The sequence below is a fragment of the Macaca thibetana genome, chromosome 5 (genome assembly GCF_024542745.1).
Source record: "Macaca thibetana thibetana isolate TM-01 chromosome 5, ASM2454274v1, whole genome shotgun sequence".
Classification (NCBI taxonomy): domain Eukaryota; kingdom Metazoa; phylum Chordata; class Mammalia; order Primates; family Cercopithecidae; genus Macaca; species Macaca thibetana.
The window spans coordinates 35,162,219-35,186,660 of record NC_065582.1 but is presented as its reverse complement, the minus strand read 5'-3'; the positions used below and the strand labels follow the sequence as shown (position 1 = coordinate 35,186,660).

The following is a 24,442-nucleotide window of genomic DNA, read 5'->3' as shown; positions in this document are numbered from 1 at the left end:
ATCTGAGGTGCCCTGGATTGAGACAAATTGGAACAGAGAAGTTGGATTTACCTATTTTGCTGTGCTACATTGGTATCTGTTACTGGTTTGTTTTTTTTTTCCATCTTTGTGTAATCTATGATTTCAAATCTCTCACTCCATGAAAGAATTTTCACTACTAAATGTGATTAGCAGGAGATTTACAAGAGCAAATGAGTGTGTGGGGGGCAGGGCGGGGGGGAACACCACCAACAAAGGGGCCAAGTTATATTCACAAGAATGTGACATGGAAAGAAGAAACTTTTTAACCCTTGAGTAGAAATATTGGCCTATGTTGAAAGTGGACAGGCCCCTGTTTGAGAAACACTGTGGTTATTTTGTCATATAAACTATTTTTGGAGGAAAAAAAAATACATATATATATATATATTCCTAAAGAAGGAGAGAAAATAAGAAGAATAGAAAATGCTATGAGATCATCAAAGCAATTCAGTCATCTTATCTAGCTTAACACACACATTTGCTTTAACCTGCAATCTTGAATGAGGACAAACAAACATTTATAAGATTTAGATCTTTGTTTTAAATTCTAACTACTTGGGTTAGTTTACTGTCTTAGTGTAATTGCACTATAGTCCTTTCAAAGTTAAATCCATATAGGATTTGCTGTGTACAAAGGCTAACTTTCTATTGACAGTTTGAAGGACTTTGCTTCATCCATGAAAGGTGACATATGTCAGTCTTCTTCAAGTGTAGATTTCTGTGTATGCTTTACCTTGAATGCTGGAGCAGTGACCTCCGCTAAGTAAACAAAGATAACAATTTGCAAAATCACAGATTAAGTCAAAAACCCAAATATTTATTGAATGTTTTGCAAGAAAGCCTAGAGTGTAAACCATACTCTTGGTGGATAACACTACGGCTGCAAGTTACTAAAGAATAGCCTGGCTTCCGGGCTGACCAGAGCAAGCTCATTCACAAAGAAACAAGGTTAGGTCAAAATTTAGAACACCGTGTTTTATCTTTTATAAACCGCACAGAGGAAATTCTGTTGACCAAGATCCAGGAAACCGATTGCTTAATTATGCATCCTTCTGGGTTGGAAAACTACATGATATTTACATATCAATATGTTCTTTGGATCTCACTACACTTTATAAAGTTAATTTCCTCATTAGTACTTTATTGATATTTAATACTACATCATCTAACTATGGCTATGGAAGGCTCCATACCCCTCCTCATATTATCCTGATATGTTAAGTTATTTCTAGCTCTGACTGAGAAACTTTACAGAATTTATCTAGGATAATACCTAAAATAATGCTGAATTCAAATATGCACCACAAAATTTGGCTGCCGGGTAACTGCACACTGTCCCACGGTGTTCCTCTGCTGGATGCTTAGACCAAAGTGGTCATTCACTTAGTAAATACATATTGGGCATATACTATTTGCCAGGCCCTGTTCTATACAATGAACCAAAGTATCTGCTGATAAGTTTACATTCTCGTGGAGAGAAAGAGGATATAAACAAAATATTATATAATGTCAGTTAGTGACAAGGACTGTGAACAAAAATGAAGAAGGATTAAGGAAATGGGAGACTAGAGGAGGTGCTGTTTTAGATACGGTGGTCGGGCAGCACTCTAGGTTAAGGTAACATTTGCTGGGTTTCTGGTGAGGCTAGTTACAAAGCTCATGGCTGGCTCACTATTGCCACCTGCAGGCCCCAATACATCTGGAGAATGAATGATTCAAAGCCAACATATACATATTTTTCTATTTAGAGCTGTCAGAGATTTGACAAGTGTAGGTAAGTAATAGAATGAGAAGTATACTGAGAGAGGAACACTGCGCAAGTTAGCCAGAAAACACCAGGACGACCATCCACACATTACTACTGAGCTTGTGAGTGATGCCATTCTCCTCATCGAAATCCTCCAAGGAACTCCCATTTCCTATCCAGTTAAATATAAACTTCTCAGCCTTGTATTTAAGCTTCTCCGAAAAAAAAAAAAGACCAATATAACTTGTTAGGAATATCTTATAAATTGGATTGAGGTAGCACATCCCATAACATTTCAAAATTTTGCCTTCATGAGGCTTACATAAAAGCCTCATTATTATTGTTATACAATTATTATTATATAATATAATTATTATGTAATACAATTATTATTATATAATATACAATTATATACAATTATTATTATATGATATATAATTATTACTATATAATACAATTATTATATACAATTATTATATATGTTATATTATATATTAAAAATAATATATTGTATATAATATATTATAGATTATTATATATACAATTATGTATATTATTATATAATATATAATTATTATAATATAATTATTATACAATTAGTATACAATACCTTAATTTAATACCTTCATTATCATATAATAATACCTTAATTAAAATAAATTTTATGTAAGCCTCATGAAGGCAAAGATTTTTATCTGTTATTATCTGTGGTGCTTGATCAGTGCACCCAATAGATACTTGTTGAGTGAATAGAATATATTTTACTAAAATATTACTAATTACTAAATATTACTAAAACACAAACATAATATACTAATATGCAGTTTGAGGGAGAGAACATAACCATTAAGAAGATAACAAAATCAGTCAAGAAAAGGAAATACACCCATTTCAAAACCATCTGTTTCACAGCAAAAATGTGTAGCAAGGCAATCAGATCCCAGTGTGGGTCAGTGATAGAGCTGACGGAGAGTACCTGGGAGGGACCACAGTGATCCTCCTGGCTCCATTTGAGTAGATCAGGAGAGGAGCAAGACACTCACCGTGACTTGTTGACTGAAGGAAACTTTATATATATTTAATTTTTGGAAAACTAAAGCAAAATTGTGTCATGTTTTAAAACAACTCCAAGTTTGAATGATAAACATAAAATGGAACGGGCAAGTCCTAGAAAATCACAACACTAGGACGAATTGCCTAGAGCCATTGGTCACTGTTTCTCCTCATTTGCTCTATAAAATATAAGGAGAGAAGGCTCCATATCAGCCTCTGAACCACTCCTGCTTGCCTGGAACAGGTGGGTTGCCCTAACCGAACAGTACAACTTTAACAAAGGTCAATCAAATCCTAGAAGATGGGGAAATGAGGGAGTTTATAGCATTGCATTGTGCAACTTTGGACTTATATAAACCTAAAAAAATTCTCTAGAATACGCAGAATTAGGGCTAGAGTATGTCATAGAGAAAGTCAAGCAACCTTCACCTGACCCTGTCATTAGGCTTGTCTGTCTTGGTCCCATGCTTTAGCTCAGCTCACTCAGCTGTGCTCCAAGTCAGCAAGTGGTCATGACCTACATTTCGGACACTATTGCAGCACCTTGGGTCACCCACTACACTCCATTTCTCAACTAGAATTTGCAACTGGGCCTCAGGCTGCCACAGCCTCTGGCTACTGTCAGGAAATGCACCAGTGCATCCCAGCCTGGCCCCAGCACCCAACCCTACTTTGGTTTGTTGTGGTCCCTTCTTTCTCCATTCAGGAATCCCTCTCTACTTCCTGCTCTCCCAATGACAGGATCTGGTAAACTCACATGAAGTAAGGTAGGAAAGACTGAGCTCGCCTAAGGTATTACTTCTACCAAGACTGAAATTTAAACTTGAGAAAACTGAAGACATCAGAATCTAAAGAGAGAATTTTACAAAATAGCTATTAGATGATAATTATGGGATCAAATACAAATCAGGTAACTAAGATCAGTTGTATAAAGCCGTTTAATTATGTAAAGACAGTGTTTTATTTCTATTTTAAGTACTTAGAATTTCTTCTACGTGACTATTTCTTAAAACGCTCCTTAGATTACTCTGTTTCATTTTGTTAAAAATGTTAGGTTCCTCAGCCCCTTTCCAGATCTGACGAAGAAGAGTATCTGGGAGTGGACCCCAAGAATCTTCATTTTATTAACAAGCTTCCCCAGATGATCGTTACACACAGTAAAATAGGAGAACCACTGCCCTACACAGGAGATTAACCATACCTGCTTTACCTAAGAAGGGCTTATTTCCATTAGACAATCTCAAATCTTGTATACTTCCTCTTTGTTAGAGTATTTAATACTGAAGGTATGCCGTAATCATTTCTTGTTGCAAAAAGAATTTAAAACTTCAATAGCTTTTCTATTGAAGCTTAAAATTAGATTTTGGTAAATCAGAAACAAAAAGACAAATACAGCATGTTCTCAGTTATAAGTGGGAGCTAAAAATGTGCACACATGGACATACAGAGTGGATTAATAGACACTGGAGGCTCCAAAGGGTGGGAGGGTGGGAGAGGGGTCAGGGATGATAAATTACCTATTGAGTATGCGTACATCATTCAGGTGACGGTTACACTAAAAGCCCAGACTTCACCACTACACGATATACTTGTGTAACAAAACTGCACTGGTACCCCCTAAATCTATGAAAATAAAAAACAAAACAAAAACAAATTAGATTGTGGATAATCCAGTTTACTGATGTATATTGCTTTATTGATGAATACGGCATCGATGCTGCCCAAAGAATAAAAAGTAGAGTGGCCCCAAGCCCCAGTGCCTTAACACATTGCAGAAGTAGGTGTTCCAGAAATTCAATCGCTTTACAGAGGTAGAATAGAAAGGACTTACGGAGAGACTGAATGAAGACATAGGAGAGGGGGAAGAGTTTCACAGGATAATAACTCTGAGAGACAGTAAATATGAGAGAACACTAACATAAATAGGAAAATGAGAAGGGGAACTGGTTTACTGAAGAGAGAAAATGATGAATCCAATTTCCAACATTTTAAGTTTGGGTGGGAGTGAGACCTGTAAGAGGAGATGGTGTCAGAACGCTAGAGATGATAGAGCTTTGGGAATGAGAACTAGTGGTGAGTTGACGGAAGGCGAAGTGAGTTTCCAAGGAGAAAACAACCTGAGGACAGAATTTGGACTGAATTTAAGAGCTGGCAGAACAGGCAGAGAGGGGAAGAACGGCTCTGGCTCTACCTCATGGCCCTGTGCCTACACAAAAGCCAAAGACTTTCAGATCGCCAAATGACATCGCTTGGATGTGATTTAGCTATTTATCTGTGCCCTGGAATGCTTTCAAATGAAAGAATTATAAACAATATCTCACATATATACACACAGATATATGTATACACATTATGTATACATATATATGAAACCTTTGCTGTTAGATATGTCAGGTAATACAGAATGAGTGGTAGTCATTTTACCCGTTTCATGTTCTATGGTGCCAGAAATGGGTGGGCTGTCTAGTAAATAGATTTTGTTAGTTAGTACGTTCTGTGATATAATCTAGTTGTGCCTAATTTCCTGAGATGCTTGGAGGAATCTGTTGGATTTCATTGTGAATGGATTTTATGTTGCATATATCATTACAGATTTCGATGAATACATAAGGTTTATTAGAGCTAATTCAAACCAAAATTCAAATAACTTAGAAATACAGTACTCTATTTTAGCTGGGTGCTGTGGCTCATGCCTGTAATCCCAGTACTTTGGGAGGCTGAGGTGGGAGGATCACTTAAACCCAGGAGTTCAAGACCAGCATGGGCAACAAAATGAGACTACAAAAAGTAACAAAATTAGATGGGTTTGGCAGTGTGTGCCTGTGGTCCCAGATACACAGGAGGCTGAGATGGGAGGATTCCTTGAGCCCAGTAGGTCCAGGCTGCAGGGAGCTGTGTTTGAATCACTGCATTCCATTTCAGAGCCTGGGTGACAGAGTGAAACCCTGTCTCAACTTTGTCTCAAAAGAAAAAAAAAAAAAAAAAGAAAAAGAAAAGAAAAGAACTGTATTTTAAGGTCCTTTGTTGGAAGCCCAGTCCTCTCTAATGGTTAGTGTAATAGTGTAATAGAGCCACCTGCTGGTGAAGTTATTTTATTACCGGATAGCAACAGCCACTTCTGTGGATACACCTGTGCACTCAAATTGCCACATAGATTATTATAGATTAAATATCCCCCACTCATTCTTTTTGTATGTGTGTAACTTCTTATCCATATGTTATGTTTCTCTGTTTTTGTGCTGAAGGGGTGGTGTGGTAGATATTGTTCTTAGTGTCAGTCAACAGCATTTGAAATGGGTCCTCAGGTCAAAATCTGTAATTGAGAATTTGGGATTCTCTGTGTGTTTGGAGGTACTTCCAATCTAGCAGTTAGGGTATAATAAATGACCCCCAAATCGCCTCTGCATATTGACTTCTAAGCTGTGTGTGTGTGTTTTTTTGTTTTTTTTTTTTTACAATTTATTATTATTATTTTAAGGGATGGATGGAGGTGGGGGCTCTCGTCCTGCCACCCAGTCTGGAGTGCAGTGGTACAATCATAGCTCACTGTAATCTCCAACTCCCGAGCTCTAGTGATTGTCCTGTCTCAGCCTTTTGAGTAACAGGGACTACAGGTGCATGCCACCATGCCCAGCCAGTTAAAAAAAAAAATTGGTAGCAATGGGATCTCACTATGTTGCCAAGGTTGGTAAGGTTGTTGATTTTTTTTTTTTTAACAGCAGGTTGGCAACAAGTCAAATGTTTATATATCTTAATGCTTTAAACACAGCCTAAATAAACAGATTTTTAGCTGTTTAGAAACTGCCTGCTCCGTCAACCCTGAGCAACTGCACCCAAGTTCTGCAAAGATAAACTTTGCATCTAAAAAGAACCCACTCAGCAGCTGCCCTTTGGGGGTATGTGATCCTGAGATTTTGCAGTGTGCTGAGGGACGCTACCTAAATATGGAAGTCCCCTCTCTGATTCCTCTTCTTCAGGGCCTCCTTTATCCTCCTCTCTTCGGGGTGGTGGCCTCCATGCTACCAGAGCTCTGGATGGGTCCACGCTGCGGGGGACTCCCCCTCACCACGCAAACCTAAAGTGCTTCCCAAATAGAGCTCATTGTGTGCTACTCCCACTTCGTGATTATGTTTTTTCCCTTGATCAGCCTCAAAATCCCTTGAAAAATTCATTCTATCAGGTGAGAAAGGCCTCACCTTGGCAGGGAGAAAGAAATGAATGCCATAAACTCTGATAACTCCAGATGTTTGTATGGTCATGGTTCTACTTGCCCTCTGTGCCTCTTCTTCAATTACTGTTGTGCTCCTGTAGAAAGCAACGTTATTTCCTCTAAAAGGGCAAAGGTTACTTGGTGACACTGGCGCCCCTAGTTGTCCCTTCCCAAAGTGTCCAGGAGACCTGGCCACAGAAGGGATGAGAGCACACGATGTGCCACACTGTGTGGAGGCTTTTTTTTGTAATGCCCTGGTCTCCTAAGGGAACAGTTGTTTCACCTGTAGGTAATACAGCTGGACCTTAGTCTGGCCCTGAGTTTGGCGAAGGGCCCCTTGTGCTCTTGGCATTGCTAGTGGAGTGCAGGAAGAGAGCAGCTGCTTGAACCGACAGTTCAGCCTAATGTCAGGCGTCGACTCTCAGGGACTCAGCCTGAAGCCCAGGTGGATCATTCAGGGTTCTCTAGAGGGACAGGACTAATAGGATAGATGTAGGTATGAAAGGGAGTTTATTAAGGAGAATTGACTCACATCATCACAAGGTGAAGTCCCACACTAGGCCGCCTGCAAGCTGAGGAGCAAGGAAGTCAGTCTGAGTCCCAAAACCTCAAAAGTAGGGAAGCCGAAAGTGCAGCCTTCAGTCTATGACCGAAGGCCTCAGAGCCCCTTTCAAACCACTGGTATAAGTCCAAGAGTCCAAAAGCTGAAGAACTTGGAGTCCGAAGTTCTAGGGCAGGAAGCATCCAGTACGGGAGAAATATGAAGGCCAGAAGACTCAGCCAGTCTATTCCTTCCATGTTCCTCTGCCTGCTTTCATTCTAGCTGCGCTGGCAGCTGATTGGATGGTGCTCACCCACATTGAAGGTCGATCTGCCTCGCCCAGTCCACTGACTCAAATGTTAATCTCCTTTGGCAACACCCTCACAGACACACCCAGGATCCTTTGCATCCTTCAATCTAATCAAGGGGCTGGATTTGTTTAACCGTCATACAAGGGGCTGTTTTTGTTTTTGTTTTTGTTTAAGAGATGAGCTCTCCCTCTGCCGCCCAGGCTGCTGTTTCATGGCACAATTAAAGCTCACTGCAGCTTTAAACTCCTGTTTTCAAGCAATCCTCCTGCCTCAGCCTCCCACGTAGCTGGGACTACAGGCATGCATCACCACGCCCAGCTAATTTTTTAAATTTTTTAGTTTTGTAGCGATAGGGTCTCACAATGTTGTCCTGGTAGTTGCCTAGATTGGTTTCAAACTCCTGGCCTCAATCAATCCTTGGCCTCCCCAAGTGCTGAGATTATAGGCAAGAGCCAACAAGCCCAGTTGGGGCTCACTAATTGAAGGTTATGAAAGCATCACACATTTTCTAGGCAATTCTTTCTCCCTTTGCATGATTGAATGTAGGAAAAAAAGTATCTCCCTCCCATGGTTAGTTAAGGATCGAGATTCACTGTTCTAGTCTTGCCTGTACAAGTTAGTAGCTCTGTGTTCCGGACTATTAGTTAGCCTCTCTGTGCCTGTTTCCTTTCTTCATAAAAGGAGGCGATAACAGTACCCGTCCTGTAGCTTTATTGTGAAAACTAAATGAGACCTGGGATCATAGTGTTTTTTGTTTGTTTGTTTTATTTAGGCAGTATAACATGGTAACTAAGAGTATTAAGAATAGGGGCATTGGAGCCAGGCTGTCAGGGCTTAAATTCCAGCTTTATAACTTACTTCTAGCTGTGTGACCTTAGGAAATGTACCTGCTTCTTTGTCTCAATTTCCTCAATTGTAAAAAGGGGATAATATTATTACCCATCTTACAGGGTTGTTTTGTTTAATGTGTTAATAAACGTAAACATTTAAAACATTACATAAGAGCTGAATTTATTATTATTATAAATAAAGCTCTTAAAACAGTTTCTGGTCAGCAGTAAGAACTCAATAAATGTTAATGGTTATTATTAGTCATGTAACTACCAAGATAATCCATAAACTGTATTAGTCATCCTGTTAAGAAGCAAGGCCTGGTTTGTTTCTTCTTTTTATTATACAATTTTACTGCTTCTAATTTAAACTCTTGCCTCCCTAAGTTCAATTCAGGAAGAGAGTCAGGATGAAAGGACTGGAAGGACAGACAAGAGTGCTGATGGAAACAAAACTACTCAAATAGTAGGTGAGAAAGAGAGAGAGAGAGAGACTTTCTTTGTCAGCTAAAAATTAACTAGACTGTCAGCTCCTGCGTCTTTTGCATCCATCTCGGAACCTGGAAAAAAATATTTGCAGTGGTCCTCATGTCCGCAGCAGGCCTTGCTCCGATGGTTTTGCAGAGCAGGAAGTGAAAATTTCCAAAAGGCGGGATAAAAGAAGAAAAAGAGGTAGATAAGCTAGCACAGGAACAAGGCGCAGAGCAGGAAAGTTACCAGGACAGAACAGGGAGGGACTGACTGTCACGGGGCAGGGAGCAGGAGGAAAGAAGCCACTTTTCAGTGAAAGGCATTTGTAATTACAAGAAAGCCAGGTTCTTCAGGGCCCTAGAGAAACAGAAATACAATTCCCTGGCTTCTGGGGAGAGCACTTAGGGGCTCCTATATCCCCATCTTTTTAAATTTTCCCTTCTCAAACGCCAGAATTTGGAAAAAGATGGGGAGGGTCTTTAAATTATTTGGCACAAACTCCAAAAAAGTGGAGAAACTGTGAGCCAGCAACCCTCGACTAGGTTTTGCTGTGATGGTTGCTGAAATCACTTGCTCACAGGATGACAGGGAGCTGGGAACCTCAAGGTAGGTGAGGCTGCCAAGATGCGAGTACCGGACTCGGCTGGGGCGCAGATGGAGCCCGCCCGGTAGGGGGCGTGCGGGGCCGTGTTTCCTGGGTTCCGGCGCCCGGCCCGGCCCGGGCGGAGCCGAGCCGCGCGGCCGTAGGTGTCCTTGCTCCTCGAACGGCCTTGAGCAGTGCCCAGCGTTGAGGGTGAGGCTCGTGCTCCGGGTCTCGCGGACGGCCGCCTCGGGCGTCGGGTCCCGGAGATTGGACAGACACCAGAGCCCGAGGACCGCGGAGTGGCCGGGTGAGGCTGGAGGGCGGCGCCGCGCCTTCTGGGGAGACACGGAGGTATCAGGTAACCCCCGGCTGCCTGCGTCCCGCGATCATGCCCACCCGAGCCCGGGGACCCTTTTCACCTCCTCTTTCCAGGGAGGAAAGGCGGCAAAAGAGGCATGAGGAGTTAGTTGCAGCCCCAGAGGCAGACAACGAACACCAGGCGATGCCATTTGGACTCTGGAAGTGGGCTCTTCTCTACCACGCGAACCAGCTTTGCTTTTTCCTTCTCTCCAGAGGTAGAGAGGGCCCGGTGCCAACTCTTTGCTCAACTTCTACCTGGAAACAACTTCTCCCTGGAAAAGTGGCTGCCTTCCTTCTTCTCCCTCCCCTGTGACAGTCCCTCCCTGCCTGTCCTGGTAACTTTCCTATTTGGCACCTTCCCTTTGCTAACTTGTCTATGTCCTCTTCTTCGCTCTTCCTCCCACTGGAAATCTTCACTTCCTAGTCTGCAAAACTGTCCAGCGGAGGTTTGCAACAGAGTCGGCTCTTGCAATCATAGCGCCTCTTAGTTTGGTGGTGGTTGTGGATTTGAGGGTAGCGGTAGGGACGATTAAAACTAGTTTTTAATACTTAAATTGTTTAGGGCTTTCTTGTGCCTTTTTTCTGCCTAAACATTAGTTTGATTTACTAAAATCCTCCCCTACCCCATTTTTGGCAACTTAGTAAAGAAACCAAGTGATGGTAATCAGGCCTCGGGTATTTATGTAGAAACCATCTAGCAAAATAGAATGAATAGATCATTTCTTTTGAGGGGCCGTAAACTTTTTTGTGTATTGACGTGTGTTTTGACACTTGGGCATGCCCTGGTTGCCGTGGCTGCCTGTTTCATTTGATTTGAGGGCCTTTGAGCATTGTCTGTCATTGACATTCTGCTACTAAAGTTTATGCCTTTTGTTTAAAGTCTTAATATTCTTTTCCAGTCCCCCTAATGAATCACAGTTACCGTGAGAAGGATGACATCATGTTATTGAAGGAAAGTCCTGGTCTGGGATTCAGGAAACAGGATTCAGATGGCCTGTGTTCAGTGTTTAGTTCTGGACTCAGTTCTGCTGCTAATTGGCTATGTGATTTTGGTTGTTCAATTTATTTAACTTCTCGGAACCTTGGTTTTCTCATTTCAGGGAATCTGGGACCAATAACCTCCATCCATTGTCCTGTGACTGCTAAATTCAGTCTTCGATTCTTGGCTGTCTCTTCCTCGATTACCAGTGGCATTTAAACAAAGTGATCATTGTCTCCTTGAAATGCTTTTTTCTTGAAGTCTCATGAGGTTTTCCTCCTTCCTCCTTGCCCATTACTTCTCAGTCTCCTTGACTGGTTCGTCCTCAACTCTAAAAGCTAAAGTTTGATGTGTACTAGGCCTCTTCTCTGACTCTGTCCTCTCTAAGTGCTCTCTATCTATGATATTTAACATCACCACCTTGGAAGAATCCCACACTTATGCCTCCAACATGGATTTGTCCTCCTCTAAAATCCATACTCAGGTATCCAGCTGCCTTCTTGACATCTTCATAGGCATATCAAAAGTGACATGTTCAAAATGGAACTCCTGATCTTTACCCCAAATCTGATTCTTCCCAAGTCTTGGAAGTCTCTGTCTTTCCATGCTCAAGCCAAAAATCTTTGCAGTCAAACTTGATGTCCACCATCATCCTAGTCCACGCCACCGTCTTTCTAGTTGATCTATATCAATGGCCTCTGATCTAGTCATCCTAGTTGCTCTCTTGCACTCCCAAAGTTTTTTTTTCTCCACACAGCTGCAAGAGTACTCATGCAGGAGAATTATATCCCTCATTGGATGAAAACTTCCCAATGGTTTATCTCATTTAGAGATCTGCAAGACTGTGGTTTAGTTTCATCTTCCTTTCTGGTCTTATCTCTTTCTACTCTCTCCTTTGCTCACCAACACTGCAGGCACGTCATGTGGAACATTCTTTCCACAAAGAGTTCTTGGCAAGCACTTCACTTCCTTAAGGTCTCTACTCATTCAAATATTATCTTATCAAAGACGCTGTCCCCTGACCAATTTACATCCAATAGCTACAATTCTATGGGATTCTTCTCGGTATTATTTTTTAAACTGAGATGGGGTCTTGCTTTGTCACCCAGGCTGGAGTGCAATAGCATGAACATAGTTCAAGGCAGCCTCAAACTCCTGTCTAAAGCAATCCTCCTGCCTCAGTCTCCCAAGTAGCTGGGACTACAGGTGTATGCCACCACACTTGGCTAATTTTAAGATTTTTTTTCTTTTCTTTCCTTTTTTTTCTGGGTAGAGATTTTGTCTTGCTATGTTGCTCAGGCTGGTCTCAACCTCCTGGGCTCAAGTGATCCTCCCACCTGGCCTCCTAAAGTGTTGAGATTACAGGTGTGAGAGACACTGTGCCCAGCCTTCTCGATACTTCCTAACCCCTTACCTGGCTTTAGTTTTCTCCACAGTACTTGACAGCTGACAAATATTTTGTTGTTGTTTCTTTTCCTACCTACACTCCAGAAAGTGAACTCCAAAGAGGGCAGAGGTTGTGTCCATTTTGATCACTGCATTGTCTCCAGTGCCTAGAACAGTGCTTGGTGTGCAAGATTACCAATGTATCCTTATTGAATAAATTATATTCATAATATTTATACCATAGGGCCAAAGTGAAGATCACATTGTGAGGCCAGTTTGTATACTGGAAAAAACTGGCTTTACAATTAGTGAAACCTGGTTTCCAATCATGGTTGCACACTCACTGGTAGTGTGAACTTCTCAGAAGGTCCATTTTCCACACTTTTGTGATAGATATAACATAATATCTTGAAGGTTTATTTTAGGCATAAGGTGGAACAAAAATGTTCATAAAGGACTCAGCTATGAGGAGGCTAGAAAATGAACAGTTTTGAGAATATATGTGTGAATCTATTTTGTAAGCTACAAAGCCACATTTATATGTATAGAACTAATATTACTGGGGACAGTTGTGTGAAATGTACTGTGCAAAGCATTTCAGGGTGAATGGTTTCAGTGCTTGTAGCATACTGAAAATTAGAAAATGAATAATGGCTAGGATCTATACCTATATTTACACATTCTAATGGAACTGAATGTCTGACTTCCTGTTGTTTCTGCATAATTTTCTGTAGTCCTGTTGTGCCTGAGAAGGCAATACATTATCTTATTGCATCTTACCTTATTATCTCAATCTGTCAAAAAAAACATGTGCACAAATTCAGCGACTTAACATACTCACATGAAACCCAAATAATTAGCTGGTGACAAGCTGCCAGTCATCACTTCCTCAGCATGGTCCTGCTAGATGAGTACTGACTGGTCTATTTTAGTTCAGCACACATTGCTAGGTTTTGGGGGTTCAAAGGGAAATATAGTATGTCCTTATTTTCAGGGTACTCATAGTCTCTTGCTGTAGTCTAGCCTAGCTTTACAAGGGGTATACAGTTCAGGCTCTTTGAGGACAGGAAGGAGGTCAGCTAGAGTATAGATACGTATGAGCTTTTATCTGCCACGGTTTGAAGACAGCAGGAAGGCAGATAAATGCTATGCTTGATTCCCCTTTTCATCTTGAGTTTTTCCACAAAAACTTCAAGGTATAGGCCATATTCTTTAGACTCTGAGTTAGATTTGAGGCCTTAGGACACAAAGAGTTGTGAGTTGAGGGTCCCTGAAATCCAGGTTCAGTTCTGTATTTTTTGTTTGTTAAAGTTTAAGAATCACAGACTACAGGACTCCTAGGTAAATGTGGACAGCTTCAGAACCCAAGTCGTCTTGTCTTGGTTGTGATGTACCATTTCCCTGGTTTGCAATCCCTTCCCCAATGACCACACAGGCTCAAAACAGGACTTAAAGAACCCAGATACATTGCTGACCTATCTTATGTCCACCTGCTCCCCAAACCCTTCTCACCAGCTGCCTCCCCAGCAGCCCCACCTCCCCAAATAACGTTGTGTTTCTTCCAGATGTGGAGGTTAAGGAGAAAATGGTGCAAGGTCACCAGAAGATGATCCCCACATATGAGGGCTCAACCAGGGTAGAGTTGTTCTAGATCTGGATAGCAGAACAGCTTGCTTGACCGTGAGACAGTGCACTTGAAGTTAAAAGAAATTCATCAATGAAGAAGTTGGCTGTGGCCAGTAAATGCCTTAATTTCCCTATCAAGTAAAACAGCCTTGTAAGCACTTTTAGGACTGCGACCAGGATTTATTCATCCTTGCCTGGCACAGTATTGATCAACTGTACAAAGATTTTTTCTCCAGGAATATTCATTGCCTCACATTTATTCACCAGGAATTCAGATACAACTACATAATTTGAAATATGTAGATGTTGTTTTGGCCTCACATTTACTTGGCAATAAATACTTCTTGAGCACTGTGCTAAATCTTGGGAGTACAAACTAGAATACGACCTATTTCCTGAACCCAGGATACTGTCTTGGTATATTTTTATTTCCAGATTTATACCAAAATTAACACAATTTTTACCTTTTTAAAATCCACAGCTGGTGTAAATATAAACCATAGAGAAATACTTTAAGATGATTACTTCTGTTATCTTCTCATCTTTATTTACTTTTTTAAAGCTCTGATGAACACAGCATATAAGCACATTCGTTCATTGAATTCTTTAGAAACCTTCAACCCCACAGTTGGAGTGGGACAGAGTCCTGCTGCGCTCCCCGGGGCTCCATCCCTTGCAGAGAATGACTTGCTTGAGGGAGGGCACAGTGTGGGAGAGGGTTGTCTAGCTGGACCTCTGCTGCTGCTGTATCCTTGAACCTTAATGGCTTGGCTTTGGACTGCTTGCCAATTCTTGCACACTGAAGGGAAGGAAGACTGACAGCCCATTTGACTGCTTTTTGAGTTTTCCACGGTGTCTTCAACTTATTCGAATACCTTTCCTGAAGAAAGCAGATTTCATGGACAACTCTGTTTGCTTCTGGACTATTGAGACACTGGCAGATATGATTTAAGAATCTGAGGACGGAAACATTTAAAAATACACGACACTAATTTGCAGTGCAGTTTACATCTTCGTCTCGGATTTTACATTGTTTCTGGAACCTACAGCAGTCATTTGAATTATCCATCATTCACAAAGCCAGCTTTGTCTGATTTTTGTGGCATCCATTTGTTCTTGTCTTTCTTTTCTTCCTTTCCACAGTATTCCCACGATCACTGACACAACTGCTGGTTGTGCCCTGTTTGAATTTGGCACTTGCATCCCTTTTACTAAACATCTCAATGTCAAATCCCAAAGTGAAATTTTTCTTCCTTTGCTGAAGCCTTTGAGGAAAAGTTACTGTTTTGCGTGCAGTTTGTAGAATTGCTTAATTGGAGATTGTCAAAGTTTCACTGGAGGGTATTGCATCTCATTGTGAAATAGCTGCTGTTGATTTTTCTGAGCTCAAGTGCTCTAAAAACAGACGAGCTGTTTTTAAGTTATCATTATCCATGAGAAGTAATGTATAATTCATTACTGGACCATTTATCTTTCAGTATTTCCCTTATTATATCTTAATGGTTTTCCATATGCATATTACATCATGTCTGAGTTTACTCTTTTATGATTGTAAAAACCATCCGTCTTATAGGGTATTGCGGTTGCATTATATAGAAAAAATGTGTAAATGTATATTTCGGTAATTAAAAAATACTTTTAATGCTGCATTTATTTTATGTATTTACGTAAGACTGCTATGCCAATGCCTCTGACCTAGTGGAAAATATTTCCATCTTTGGTAAATCTTTACCTAAAATCTTTCTGGTAGGTTTTAGGAATTCCAACATTTCAAAATAAAAGATTCTTTGGTAGTTAATAAGAAATTAGAGACAAGAAAACCTGGAGTATGCCATGAGAGCTTATGAAAAGTGAGAGAGATGAAATCAAGAAACTTAAGGTGAAGAGCTGTTTTAAAATATGCTTTCCTATTAATTCAACCATCATTCAGCCAACATCTGCTAAGTGCTCATCAGGTACAGTGAAAGAGACTGGGGACACACACATCAAGACAAAGCTCCTACCTTTAAAAATACTGTTTTAGAAGACAACACTGCCTTGTGATGGTACTTTTTCTTTAGGCTTTTATAGCCCTTTTTTCGTACTCTTGGAACTGCCTTTGCATAACATTTTTTAATAAGGAAGTAACTTGAAGAAAACTAGTTGTTTTAGGATTATGGAAAACTAGGGGCTTGGTAACAGCAAATCTTTCCTTTGAGGATGCTACTGACCCCTCATATTTACATCATATGTCAATAAGCAGGATCAATTTTTGCCTTAATTAATTATGAACTTGGAATAGCAAAGACAATTGCACAATGGGTAAAGGAAATATATGATTTGTTTTAAAATGAGACCTTTGCCATTGGAAGGAAATAATTCTTGGAGATCACCGGGAATAGGGAAATCTGTCACCGCTGCTGTATTTTCCTTACTTGTCTGTTACCCTATAGTAATTTACTTTTTGTCAGCATGATTAAGTATATGGATTACCACTCTAATAAGTCAATGGTTGAAATGTAAAGTACAGTGACAACTCATTAAGATAGAGAGGGTTGCCAGGAAGTACCTCCAAATGAATAAGAATATATCTACAACTTCTATATTTGGATAATGTACTGTAAAATAATGTTTTACTCATACATTTTTTCAACTTTGATTAATTCATTGTTAAATTTAAATTTTAAAAACTAAAATACACTTTATGTTTTTCTTCCAGTTCCTCAGCTTCTGATATGGTTTGGCTTTGTGTCCTCAACCAAGTGGCATCTCGAATTGTAATCCCCACGTGTGTCCAGGAAGGGACCTGGTGGGAGGTGATTGGATCACCGGGGTGATTTCTCCCATACTGTTCTCTTGATAGTGAGGGAGTTCTCATATACTGTTCTCTTGATACTGTTCTCTTGATAGTGAGGGAGATCTGGTTGTTTGGTAAGTGTCTGGTGTTTCCCCCTTCTCTCCTTTTCTCTCTCTCCTCCCACCATGTAAGATATGTTTTGCTTCCTCTTTGCCTTCCACCATGATTGTAAGTTTCTTGAGCCCTCCCCAGCCATGTGGAAATGTGAGTCAATTAAACCTCCTTTGTTTATAAATTACCCAATCTCACATAGCATCTTTACAGCAGCGTAAAAACGGACTAAGACAACTACTGTATGGAAAGAAGCTAGATGATTTTCTTTTTTTGATACAAAATCTTGCTCTGTCACTCAAGCTGGAGTGTACTGGTGCTATCTCAACTCACTGCAGACTCTACCTCCCAGGAGATCCTCCCACTTCAGCCACCTGAGTAGCTGGGACTACAGTTATGAACCACCACACCTGGTTAATTTTTTTTTTTTGTAGAGATGGATTCTTTCTATATTTCCCCAGGCTGGTCTCTAATTCCTGGGCTCAAGCAATCCGCCTGCCTTAGTCAACCTATTTGATTTTTTATTATCTCTCAGAGATAAACTATGTTCCTGCTAACTGCTACAAAAGTAAAATCGCCTATAAGTTAACTATTGTAGTCACCTTAATAGCCCCCAGCCATACCGCTAAGGCTAGACCTTAAAGACAATACCTTAAAGGCTAATTATACAAGGCGGTGTTTATGTAAGTGATTTATTGTAAAACTTTAAAAATATTAAGTGCTATTGTTGTTAGAAAAAAGGTAAGTAGTTTGGTTATTTATGATCTTTATATCAGAATACCTTAAGGAAATGCAGCTAATTATAGAACTTTTGTTCACAGAGATGGATATGGTAGCCTTATTTATAAAACACACACAGAAGGAAAGACCTAAATGCTTAACAATAAGGAAATGGTTAAATAAATGAGGAGAGAGTCAGGCAGTAAAATCTTACATAGCCATTAAAATTTTATTTATGGAAAACCTTATTACCATGGAGAACTGCTTATGCTATCACATATAGTACCTGATAAATGTTTTAGTCTTAATTTTGAAATATTTCAGTTGCTACAGATGGATTAAATTTTCTTATTTTAATATTTAAGGCCTAGAAATTGGCCTGAGGCATGGAATACCCCAGCAGAAATTCCATTTAGACAAGAGAACCATTCAAATTATTTAGCTTGTTAGAGAAAATCTAAGTATTATTACAGCTATAGCATCAACTTTGTGATTTGTAGTCTATGTAAGAAGCTGCTTTGATTTGGTGAAATTAATTTAAAAAGTCCCCATCATAACGTACCTAGGTTAATTATCTAGTTTGTGCTTTAAAGGGCAGTTTGATCACAAAGGAGGTACTTTTGAATAGCTACATCACCTGTGGTGACTCTTACTCCAATCTACCCTTTTGGTTTTCCTGTATCTGTTTCTATAATCTATCAACTAAACGTGAAATCACTGGTTTCTCTAAGGAATAGTGTAGGCTTTTAGTAATGAATGTTTAGGGCATTTATAATGTTGGTAACTTTAGGTTTTAGTGAAACTTTGCAGTTAAAACTGCGGCTAGTTGGGTGTGATAGCTCAGGCCTGTAATCCCAGCACTTTGGGAAGCTGAGGTGGGAGGATCACTTGAGCCCAGGAGTTCAAGAGCAGCCTGGGCAACATAGTGACACCCTGTCTCTACAAAACAATTTTTTAAAAAAATGAGGCGTGAGGATCGCTTGAGCCTGGGAGGTTGGGGCTGCAATGAGCTGTGCTTGTGCCACTGCACTCCCTCCTGGGTGACACAGAGAGACCCTGCCTCAAAAACAAGTGAACAAAAAAGCTGCTAATAGATTGTAAAAGAGAAGTGGTTACTTTGTTTAGTTGTTTTAAAGCCCAATTTTTTCACTTTGGTGATAATGAAAGTTTAGTGTGTCTTGAACATAATACTAGATCTTTACATCAATTGATTATATTTCAGATTCACATGGGATTAGTTCACATCAAGCAACATAAATATTACAATTTCTTAATGTTCATTATAGCCTTGGAAACAATTAAAAGGTTGACTAGTCTGCATTATTGCTTTTGATAGCCAAATATATCTAATAGTGAATAATACATTTATTTTTATATTTTAGGACCTGGGATATGCTCCTGATTTTATACAGACTGCCATGGCTCCAGATATAAAAGACCAAATAAAAAGGTAATTTGAAAAGTATTTTGTCAAGTAGATTATCTTAATTTTTTGTATTCAGTGGAATGTCAAATTTTAAGATGGAATCACACACACACACTTAGTAAAACTGTCTGACTTACATAGTCACAAAAAGCAAGTAACTTGATGAACATTTAAAAGGCCTTTAATAGACACATGCACACATATGTTTATTTTAGCACTGTTTACAATGGCAAAGTCATGGAACCAACCCAAATGCCCATCAATGATAGACTGGATAAAGAAAATAGGTACATGTATACCATGGAATACCATGCAGCCATAAAAAGGAATGAGATCATGTCATTTGCGGGGACATGGATGAAGCTGGAAGCCATCATCCTCAGCAAACTAACACAGGAATAGAAAACCAAACACTGTGTGTTCTCACTCATAAGTGGGAGTTGAATAATGAGAACACATGGACACAGGGAGGGGAACAACACACACTAGGGCCTGTTGTGGGGTAAGGGGCAAGGGGAGGGAACTTAGAGATCGTGTCAATAGGTGCAGCAAACCACCATGGCACAGGTATACCTATGTGACAGACCTGCATGTTCTGCACGTGTATCCTGGAGCTTAAAGTAAAATTTTTTTAAAAAGGGCTTTAATGGCCGGGTGCAGTGGCTCACGCCTGTTATCCCAGCACTTTGGGAGACCAAGGCGGGTGGATCACGAGGTCAGGAGATCAAGACCAACCTGGCTAACACGGTGAAACCCCGTCTCTACTAAAAATAAAAAATAATAAATAAAAAAATTAGCCGGGTATGGTAGCGGGCGCCTGTAGTCCCAGCTACTCGGTAGGCTAAGGCAGGAGAATGGCGTGAACCCGGGAGGCGGAGCTTGCAGTGAGCCGAGATCGCGCCACTGCACTCCAGCCTGGGCGACAGAGCGAGACTCCATCTCCAGAAAAAAAGGGCTTTATTAGCCGCCTTGTGGTTCTGGGGAAAGAAGGCAGTTGCCATTATGTGAAAGAATTTTTAGAAATATAAAGCCACTTTTAATGCCCCAGCATTTTGGGGGGTGATTCCCAGTCGGAGAAAGTCAGAACTGAACTGTTTCTTTGCTCTCTGGCACTCCGGATATCCTGTGATTCAGGACAAATCATTTTATGATGACTCCCGGGAGTTAGTGTGAAACTTGAGGCTATGGAACCAATCAAAGCAGCTTCCCAAACTAGAACCAAATCCAGGACTCTGGTCTCATTATCACAATGGTTTGATTTATTGAGCTAATGAAGAAAGTCTTTTGTAATTGAGTACTGAATATCAAATGATGTTACTGAATATCTCCTTTTGAAGTCTTGAAAATATACTTCTGCTCAAGAAGGATCAGTTCCTTAGAACGTGTTGTTGTTTTAGATCTACATGAGGAGCTTTGGATAATTAACAGTCTGAATGTTGTTGCTATGTACGACTTAGTTTTATTAACCACACATTTCAGAATGCATCATAGAGTTGGAAGGGCTGTCTTTAAAATATCGTTATCATCCATGAGGGGGAGCTGTATCCTCTTTTAAGAAACCACTTGCCCAAAAAAAGAATAAAACTAGTTATACTGTCTTGCAAAAAAAGAAAGCAAAGTTTCATTTGAAAAAGTAAATTTTGTCAAATTTGCAAAACTTCTTATAAAATCACCAGAATTATTGCTAAATTGTCTATTTGTATACTATCACTTTTTTTTCTATTTGTATACTATCTTCACTGAGATGTGAGGAAACCCTCACATGTCAGTTAATCCACATTTATACTGCTCTTGCTGTCTATGTATGTGCCAAATATAGAGCTGGACATCACAGGGCACAAGCAGTGTTCAAGTCACCAGTGCCTGGTAGATGAGAGGGTGGAAATAGGAACAGGTTAGGGGGAGGAAATTATATTCAATAGAGGTACCTGTTAAAACTATTATTGGGAAGTGTTTCTGTAAACAGGGTGAGAATGGTGTCAACCTAAATTGAGCAACGGGGATTAATTCTCAAGCTTACTGGGGAATAGCAAGGAACTGCAATCGACATAATACATAATACATGCCTGCTATGGAGGACCATAAGGGTATCCAAGGGAGCTGAGAAAAAAGGAAGCTTTTAAAGGCAAAAAGATATCCATGTACCTGTTTTGAAATAAAGACCACTGACTACAGGGTCTTGTTACATGCAGTGGCGTTTGCTTATTAGTGGTACTGGCTGTTGGTAGGAGAGAGCTTTCATAGAAGTGGCTTAACTGGAAATTTCCAATTGAGGAAGTGGTTTCTGGCGGTTCCTGGTGCAGGCACACATGTGTGAGGGCCCTTCCTTCATGGCTTCCCACTGCGTTTTGTTAGCGTTTGACATAAATGACTCCATTTTGGGTACTGACAATTTTCACAGGAGTTCTATTCAATAGAAGTAACAGTAAGAAGGTTGAGAATGGATTTAAAGGAGAGTAGGATTGAGCTTTAGGGAACCCCTGGAGAGAGGAGAAATGGTAGCAACTAAGGAGATAACAAATGGGAGAGGATACCAGGTGTGGTGGCTTGTGCCTGTAATCCCAACACTTTGGGGAGTGGAGGCAGGCTGATCGCTTGAGCCTAGGAGTCAAGACCAGCCTGGGCAGCATAGCAAGACAACTTCTCTACAAAAAATGAAAAACTTAGCTGGAACCATGGTGCATGCCTATAGTCCCAGCTGCTAGAGAGGCTGAGGCGGGAGGATCTCTTGAGTCCAGGAGTTTGAGGCTGCAGTGAGCTAGGATTGCATGACTGCACTCCAGCCTGGGTGACAGAGCAAGACTTTGTCTCTTAAAAACACACACACACATGAAGGGAGGGAGGTGAACCCTGGAAGAAGTGGGAAGAATCTGAATGATCACAGGAACCCTGGAAGGAGGGAGTTTTAAGAAAGTGGTGGTGCTGGGGGAGGAGGCTAGGAGGATAGAGTGAGTTCACATGGACCTGAATAGGTTCAGGAGAATGAACAGAGAGAATAAGATTTTGTATTTGGTTAGAAAGAGGACTAGTGGGTATAAATTCTAATTATAGACACTTAATAACTGTTCTTTGGCCAGTTGATAGGAGTGGTTTAGTAGAACATTTAAGTCCACATAGAGCCTGATGCAGCAGATGACAGCAGACAAGGAGCAGGAAAAGCAGGCTTTCCATCTCGCCTCTGTCACTATCAAGCTGCATGACCCTGGATGAGTCACTTTGTCTCTCTTCTCCTTAATTTCTTCATCTATAAATGAAGTTTCTTAAATTGATGTCCAAGGATGAGCTTCAGGGATTCTGAGATGTCTAAAGATTTTACCTCTAGGGAGAAGGTCTATAGCTTTCATCAGATCCCCCAAAGTGATAATGCCTCCTAAAAAGTTAAGGACTGCTGAATTAGGTGATCATTAAAGTCCTGCTTAGTATAGAATATCAGGAATTTTTAATCTCTAACTTTCGTTTCTCTATTGTATTCCAAATGGCCTGTCTCCCAAATCACTCTCAGAGACCACTGTAAGATTAGATTTTCTGAAATGTAATTGACTGTATCCGTCAGCCCCAGAGGATTATTTAGAAAATCCAGACAATTTTTAAAATTAAAGTTAATCATTTCTTTAATAGCCCACAGGTATTTTTATTAGGACACAACCTTTATATCACTATTTATATCATTTACTAGCCATGCATCTAATGATCATCAACACCAGAAGTGGCTGTAGCCATTTCAATATATGTGGATGTCATTGCCTTTAGTGTTTTCCCTCCAAAAGGGAAAAAAAAAACATTGGGAAGAAAAAGCAGTTTACTCAATGTAAACTGGTGACTGAGCTCCCATCAGGGTGATTACTTTGGTGGTTCTCTTCTGGCAGGCATGTAAGCTCTTAGCAGTGCAGGGGCACTGAGCCCCCAAGTATGCTGCTGCCCTTCATAAGATGGCCAGGAAGGCTGGCATGGATTTGAATACAACAGTTGTCATTGTAGATTATGTCATGGGAGATGTTATTGACATTTATATTATATGCTCCTAAGCAAGAAGCCATCCTGCCATGTACTATACAATTATGATCATTTAATTTGGTGTAATTAATAGATAACTCTTAGGACTGAGCTCTAGAAATATCTTTCTGGTCTCTTGTTACTTTATTCTATAAAATCTGGTATGTCAGCTGCCTTTACTGGTTAATGATTTATGTCTGTAAGCCACCTACGTGGATGGTATTCAAGATGTATTGTTTCACTGAAAGCAATGTTTAAAATAACTCTGGACATTTCTAATTCACACAGAAGATTACACTGAAATTGTGCTTCTTATAAATCATAAAGTTATTTCGCACAATCCATTATCCACCTTTTGCATCTTGCCTTGATTTGGTTCCAACTGATGGATTTTGCTGCAAGTGATACATTCTATGTGTCACAAGACAAAGAGAAATTAAGTTAATAAATACTTTTGTTAACACTTCAGTTTGAAAAGCTAAATGTTGAAGGCAAGTGTCATACTTTTCCTTGGAGCTGTTTCTTTAGCACCATCTTTAGCTCTCAGTGAAATGCAAGAGGTGGAAAATCCAACCTATGAAATCCAAACACAGTTCTTACTGGTCATGGATATTTGCAATATTGATACAAGCTGTCAGGTACACAAAACACTAATTTGTTTGCGTGTAGACACAAGAGTCCTGCTAATTAATTTATCTTTCTAAAGCCATTGTCATCCTTCACAGGGGCCTGCTAAATGTGCTGTCTATGCAGAAGGTTTATATTTACGATTTGTGAAAATTGTTCTGGAGATAACATTGTAGAGTTGTTCTATTGCTGTGTAGATAGTGTATTTTGAGTTTATCTTTATCTTTCTTCTAAAAAGAGGTTCTTGTTTTTACACTACCGACATAGTAACTGGATGAGTGATTTCACTGCCATAGCTGCCTGTTGGTTTATTTTAAATACGGTATTCGTTAGCATGTGGCAGAGTTCTGCTTTAATGATCACAATGTGATGACAAAAATGCTAAATCATATCCAGTGGAATTACAACATGGGCCCATTTTTGCCTTATGGAAAGGAAAATAACCCTCAGAGATTTTAATTTGCTCATAAAAAGCAAATGTGGAAACAGTAACACCTTAAACAGAGAGAAGAAGTAGAACCTGCCTGGGAATGTAGAATTTAATAGCTGAAATTCTATTTCCTGTTGTGATTGTAACTGAAGACAACATAAAATATACTTGTCAAAATAATAACACTCTTTAAAATTCCATATTGCTGGCTTAAGGATGGAGCAGTTTCAGCTTTAATTTT

General features: G+C 40.0%; 1 long non-coding RNA gene across 1 annotated transcript in view; it reads left to right on the top strand.

Annotated features, from left to right (window-relative positions):
* The first annotated feature begins 9,910 nt into the window (after positions 1-9,910).
* LOC126955090 (uncharacterized) overlaps positions 9,911-24,442 on the top strand; it is a 77,383-nt gene continuing 62,851 nt past the window's right edge. Inside the window, exons 1-2 of the long non-coding RNA XR_007725810.1 lie at positions 9,911-10,125; positions 19,108-19,175. This is a non-coding gene — a long non-coding RNA (uncharacterized LOC126955090). The remainder of the gene's footprint in view (positions 10,126-19,107; positions 19,176-24,442) is intronic.